The 6,906-nt window shown below is 45.8% G+C and overlaps 1 pseudogene; it reads left to right on the top strand.

Annotated features, from left to right (window-relative positions):
- Positions 1-3,313: 3,313 nt before the first annotated feature.
- LOC115277032 lies at positions 3,314-4,226 on the top strand (annotated as a pseudogene).
- The last annotated feature ends 2,680 nt before the right edge of the window (positions 4,227-6,906 follow it).

The raw sequence follows: 6,906 nt of genomic DNA, 5'->3' as shown, positions 1-6,906 counted from the left end.
CAGTTCTGAGCAGCCGCATAGCGACAGGTGCGGTGGCGACTGACCACGCGTGAGCAGTTGTAGTCCCTGGAGTTGGTATCAGCTTGTCCCACTTGAGCTTACATGGCTTTGAGGAAAAGTGCATTCTGGTTTCATAGTGATTCCATGTCAGAAAAGTGGGAGGAAGTTGGAAATGTTAGAATTCCAACCGAATAGTGGAGGAAACTAGAATTTGGGAACCAGGCCAGTTTACAGGTAGAAAACACCTTAAAGACCGCAGACTACAAGCTGATACCATAAAAGGTGTATTATTCAGTGTAATTGTTGTCTTTATAACCCTTCTCATTTCCTTTGAAAAAAACAGGGAGGCTGATTTTTCAAATTAAGTCGAGTTTTGATCAACTTGGCTTGATTATTACATAAGTGCAGCAAAAATAGCAAATTGACCATAAAGGCTCTTTTCAAATCCACTTGGTGGAACTGTTCATAAGGAATCTCAGATTGAACTTTGAAAGTCTCTTTCGGGGGGAGCTGGTGGCTCCCTTGGTGAAGCGACTGACTCTTGGTTTTGGCTCAGGTCATGATCCCATGTTTCATGGGTTCAAGCCCTGCATCAGGCTCTGTGCTGACAGCATCGAACCTGGTTGCGACTTTCTCTCTCTCTCTCTCTCTCAAATAAATAAACATTTAAAAAAAACGCTTTTAAGAAAAAAAGGTTTTTTAGGCTAAAACGGTAAGCCGAGGACTTGTTTGTTTCCTGTTACGAGGAGAAGAGATTCTTATTGAAGGTATGCAGAGACATATATTGTCAGCCTCTGTTGTGAAGAGAAGCTTTATGAAGTTGCTGTTAAGCTATAGATAGTTCAGAAGAGAGGAGAAAAGGGAGTCCTTTAAATCAGGAAAACAATATTAAAGAGCCAGCAGTGTTCGAAATGAAGTCATAAAAATTAACGACTGTCTTTATCAGCCTTTTTAGACTTCTGTAATTAATGTTTGCCTTTATTAGCAGTTTCATGAATTGATCAGTTTTCACTTCGGAGTTTCAGAAATTCTTACTCTCAGTTCAGTTTTACGATTTCAAGAGGTTCAGAAATCTTTATTGTGGACTAGTGTCAGGGTCTGTTTCGTGAATCTCAAAGATGGAGCGTCGTGCAGGCACAGGTTTCTGAAAGCATCGGAATGAAACAACTGGGGTAAAAGACAACATTCGGTGACGGTGAAGGTCAGGTGAGACGCTACGATGTAATTTGGTCATTTTTGGGATATGTTATGACTTACAACGTGCCAGGACGTTTCAGATCTTTAAAAGCGTTCATTTATTTTGAGAGAAAGAGAGAGGGAGAGTCAGAGTTAGAGGGGCCGAGAGGGAGAGAGCGAATCCCAGCAGGCTCTCAGCAGGGCCAGCAGACCCCCCCCCGGGGGGCTTCATCCCACCGACTCCCAGGTGACCTGAGCCGAAAGCACGAGTTGGATGCCTGTGACTGAGCTGTCCAGGTGCCATAATGCTTCCCGTACAATTTAAGAAGCCATTCCTGTTTTATTGTGATTTGCTTTATTGTGCTTTGCATATACTGTTTTATTTTTATTTTTAAGTGTGTTTGGTTACTTATTTGTTTTGAAAGAGAGTTAGCTGGGGAGGGGCAGAGGGTCCAAAGCAGGCTCTGTGCTGGTAGTGGGGAGCCTGCTGTGAGGCTCCAGTTCATGAGCTGTGAGATCATGACTTGAGCCAAAGTCAGACACTTACCCAAGCCTGCCGCCCAGTTGCACCTGCTTTTTTTTTTTTAACAGATTGAAGACTTGTGGTAACTCTTTGTTGAGCAAGTTTATTGGTGCCTTTTTTCTGTTTGTTAAAGGCTTTACTTGTTTTTATGTTTTCTAATGCTTTTGTTTATTTTAAGAGAGCAAATGCAAGTTAGTGGGGGAGGGGCAGAGGAGGAGGGAGAAGTCAAGCCCTCCGCCAGCAGCACAGAGACAGAGCCCAGGGAGGGGCCAATCTCCTCAACTATGACCTCATGACCTGAGCTCAAATCAGGAGTTGGACATTTAACTTCTGAGCTACCCAGGCACCCCAGAGAGTTTATGTTTTTAAGCAATCTGTACACCCAACGTGGGGCTTGAACTCCCATTCCTGAGATGAGGAGCCACGTGCTCTACTGGCCACGCCAGCCAGGCTCCCTGGTGTCGCTTTTCTAACAGTGTTTGCTTACTTCCTGTCGCTGCGTCGCACTTTGATAATCCTCACAATACTTAATGTTTGTGTTAGTTGTGGTATCTGTTGTGGTGACATGTGACCGGTAATCTTTGACTTCACAGTTGTTACTGTTTTGGGCACCGTGAACCTCGCCCATGTAAGATGGTCAGCTTTAAAACGTTTTGTGTGTTCTGAAGCTTTAAAAACGTTTTGTGTGTTCTGACTGCTCTACTTGCCGGCTTCCCCTCTCTCCCTCCCTTGGTTCAGGCCTCCCTCCTCCCTGAGACACAGCAGTATTGAAATCAGGCCAGTAAGTAACCCCACAGTGGCCACAGTGACCTCTGCATGTCCATTGGAAAGGAAGAGTGACGTGTTTCTCACTTTCAGTCACAAGCTAGGATTGATGGAGCGGAGTGAGGAAGGCATGTGGGCGCCCAGATGGGCTGAAAGCTCAGGCTCTTGCACCAGCCCGGTTGTGACGCAGAGGAAGTCTCTGAAGGAAATTAGAAGTGCTCCTTCAGTGAGCACACAAACCCAAGCGCAACAGCCATACTGCTGATACGGGGGAAGTGGCCATCGTCTGCACGGATGACCAAAAGAGCCACAGCATTCCTGTTGGCCAAACCTGCACCCTGAGCAGAGCCCTGACTCCTCACTTCTCTGAAGGCTGAGGATGTAAGGAGGCTACAGAGCAAAGTTTCAAGCTAGCGGAGGTTAACTTGATTAGGTCTCAGGGAAGAGGCCGTCTCTGTGACCGTAAAAGTGCAGGTGACGCAGCAGGTGCCGACGTAGAAGCTGCAGCGCATTCTCCAGAGCTTCTGGCTGGGAGAGTTTGTGAAGGTGCCTCTACTGAGCAGCAGATTTTTGGTATGGACGGAACAGCCTCCCAGTGGGAGAAGATGCTCCCTGTGACTTTGGTGGCTGGAGAGGAGTCACTGCAAGGCTTCAAACACACCGACTCACTTGAGGCTACTGGCAGGTGGTGACTTGAAATTGAGGCCAGTGCTCATTTGCCATTTTGGAAATCTTAGGGATCTTAAGAATTATGCTAAATCTCCTCTCCCCGCGCTCTGGAAATGGCACAACAGAGCGTGGGGACAGCACATCTATTTACAGCCGTGTTTCCTATTTAAAGCCCGACATTGCTCTCTCCTCCAGCCATCCAGGATGCCGAAAGGGAAGAAGGCCAAGGGAAGGAAGGTGGCCCCGGCCCCGGCTGTCGTGAAGAAGCAGGAGGCCAAGAAGGTGGTCAATCCCCTGTTTGAGAAAAGGCCCAAGAACTTTGGCATCGGACAGGACATCCAGCCCAAAAGGGACCTCACACGCTTTGTCAAGTGGCCCCGCTACATCCGGCTGCAGCGGCAGAGGGCTGTTCTCTATAAACGCCTCCAAGTGCCTCCTGCGATTGACCCGTTCACCCAGGCCCTGGGCTGCCGGACAGCTACTCCGCTGCTGGAGCTGGCCCACAGATACAGGCCGGAGACCAGGCAAGAGAAGCAGCAGAGATTGCTGGCCCGGGCTGAGAGAAGGCTGCTGGCAAAGGGGATGTCCCCACTAAGAGGCCACCTGTCCTTCGTGCTGGGGTTAACACCGTCACCACTTTGGTGGAGAACAAGAAGGCTCAGCTGGTAGTGACTGCACACGACGTGGGTCCTATCGAGCTGCTCGTCTTCCTGCTGGCCCCGTGTCCTAAGATGGGGGTTCCCTACTGCATCATCAGGGGAAGGCCAGGCTGGGGCGCCTGGTCCACAGGAAGACCGGCACCACTGTCACTGTCACACAGGTCAACTCGGAAGACAAAGGAGCTCTGGCTAAGCTGGTGGAAGCCATCAGAACCAACCAGAACACCAGTTACGATGAGATCCGCCGCCACTGGGGAGGCGACGTGTGGGGTCCGAGTCGGTGGCTCGCATCGCCAAGTTGGAGAAGGCGAAGGCTAAAGAACTGGCCACCAAACCGGGCTGAGCGGGCGCTGTTGAGTTTTCTGTACATAAAAGTAATAAAAGGCTCTCTTTCAGCCAGTGCCAGTCGGCAAAAAAAAAAAAAAAAAAAAAAAGCCCAACATTAAGACCTGCCTAGGAAATACAGTTCCTTTCAAAATATAACTGCTCATTGACCGTACACCTGGTCACCCAGGAGCTTTAATGGAATGTTCCATCAGATTAATGTCTTCATTCTGGTACTAGAATGTTCATCCTGCAGCCCGTGGATTGAGGAGTAATTTTGACTTTATTATTGAAGAAATACCTTTTGAAAGGTTATTGCTGCCATAGATAGTGATTCCTCTGGTGGGTCTGGGTGAAGTCAGCTGAAAACCTTTTGGAAAGGATTCACCATTCTGGATGCCATTGAAAAGGTTCTGCTCCACAGCAGAGGCCACAATGTCAGCATGAGCAGGGATTTGGAAGCGGTTCACGCCAGCCCCCATGGATGGCTGTGAGGGGTTCATGAAGTGGAAGTTGTGGTGGAGACAGCAGGGGACCTGGGACCGGAATCGGGGCCTGAAGATGGGCAGGGCTGCTGCAGTGTCCTAGAACTTGAGCAGGTGAGGAGTTGCTGCTCACGGATGCGCACAGAAAGGGGTTTCCTGAGATGCAGCCTGCTCTTGTGCAGATGCCGTGAAGGCTGTTCTCATGACGATTAGAGATTTAGGGTAGGACGTGCACATGGACTCCAAATTTAGAAAGAAGTTCTGTGGGTAAAATGCTACCAAACGGCGTCACGTGCTGGAGAAACTGTTCCTGAAGACAGAGTCAGTTCAGTGTGCCAGACTTCCGAGTGGTCTCATTTTCAGAAATGGCCCCAGCTGTCACCTCCCTGTGGCCATCAACACTGGGGCAAGATCCTCCACTGGCAGAAGATTATATCGTTAATGTTTTTCTTTCTTCATTCAGAATATGATTTGGGGAAGTTTATTAAAAATGCCAAAAGATTTAAAATGTTTGAGCAAGCAGGATTATAGGTCTCTGTGAAGCAGTACTTGGTTGTCCAGTCAGTCAGTGGTGAATAACAGTGGTGAGAATGGACATCCTTGTTTTGTCGTCACCGTGGGGGAAAGGCTCTGTTTTCCCCACTGAGGATACTAGCTGTGAGGTCATGTTCTCTCTAGACCTACTTTGTTGAAGGATTTTATCATGAATGGGTGTGGTTTGTCAAATGCTTTTTCTGCGTCTATTGAAATAATCATATGACTTATTCTTTCTCTTGTTGATACTGTGTTTCACACTGACTATTTGGTAAACATAAACCACCCCTGCGTCCCAGAAGTAAATCCCACTTGACCATGGTGAACAATTCTTTCGACATACTGTTGGATTCAGTTTGCTAATATTTTGTTGAGGATTTTTGCACCTGTATTATTGAGATATTGGCCGGTAGTTCTTTTTTTTTTTTTTTTTTTTAGTATCTTTATCTAGTTTTGTTATCAGGGGGATATTGCCTGCATAGAATGAATTAGGAGATTATCCTTCCTCTTATATTTATTATAGAAATATAGGGCGCCTGGGTGGCTCAGTCGGTTAAACCTCCAACTTCGGCTTAGGTCAGATCTCACGTTCGTGGGTTCGAGCCCCGCATCAGGCTCTGTGCTGACGGCTAGCTCAGAGCCTGGAGCCTGCTTCCGGTTCTGTGTCTCCTTCTCTCTCTGCCCCTCCCCCTCTCATGCTCTGTCTCTCTCTGTATCAAAAATAAATAAAACTTAAAAAAATTAAAAAGAAATATAGGACAACCTCAACAAGCAAGAAAAATGTCAACCTAACCTTATACTTAAAGGAGCTGGAAAAAGAACCAACAAAATGCAAACCCAGCTAATGAAAGACACTAAAGATTGGAGCAGAAACAAATGATGTGGAAACTAAAAAGACAGTAGAACAATAGAACAGGTAAGTGAAGCCAGTAGCTGGTTGTTTGGAAAGATCAACAAATTTGATAAACCTCTAGCAAGGGTCATTAAAAAAGAAAAAAAGAGGACCCAAATAAACAAAATCATTGGGAGAGGAGAAATAGCATTCAACACTACGGAAATACAAACCATTTTAACAGAATATTATGAAAATATATATGCCAAGAAATTGGACAACTTAGAAGAAGTGAGTAAAAATTCCTAGAAACATACAGTCTACCAATACTAAAGCAGGAAGAAATAGAAAATTTAGATAGACTGATTACCAGCAAAGAGATTGAATCAGTAACCAAAACACTGCCCCCACCGCCCCAAAAAAGTCCAAGACCAGTTGGGCTTCACAGGTGAGTTCTACCACTTTTAAAGATGAGTTAATATCTATTCTTCTCAAGCTATTGAAAAAAAAAACAAAAGGGGAAGTATGATCTCCAAATTCATTCTACGCAGGCAGTATCCCCCTGATAACAAAACTAGATAAAGACACCAAAAAAAACAAAAAACAAAAAACAACTACAGGCCAGTATCTCAATAAAACAGGTACAAAAATCCTCAGCCATTTTCACCACTTGTATTCAACATCATACTGGAAGTCCTAGCCACAGCAATCAAACAAAAATAAAGACCTCCAAATTGGTGAGGAAGAAGCAAATTTCTCACTGTTTGCAAGTGACCTAATACTATTCCTAAGACTCCACTGAAAAGTTTTTGAACTGATAAATGAATTCAGTAAAGTTGCAGGACATAAAAGCAGCGTACAGAAATCTATTGTATTTCTGTACATGAGTAATGAAACATTGGAGAGTGTAGCTAAGAAGACAATCTCATTTACAGTTGT

This window comes from Suricata suricatta, chromosome 13, assembly GCF_006229205.1.
Source record: "Suricata suricatta isolate VVHF042 chromosome 13, meerkat_22Aug2017_6uvM2_HiC, whole genome shotgun sequence".
Taxonomy (NCBI): domain Eukaryota; kingdom Metazoa; phylum Chordata; class Mammalia; order Carnivora; family Herpestidae; genus Suricata; species Suricata suricatta.
The sequence above is the reverse complement of the archived record's forward strand: the minus strand, read 5'-3'. Positions and strand labels throughout refer to the sequence as shown.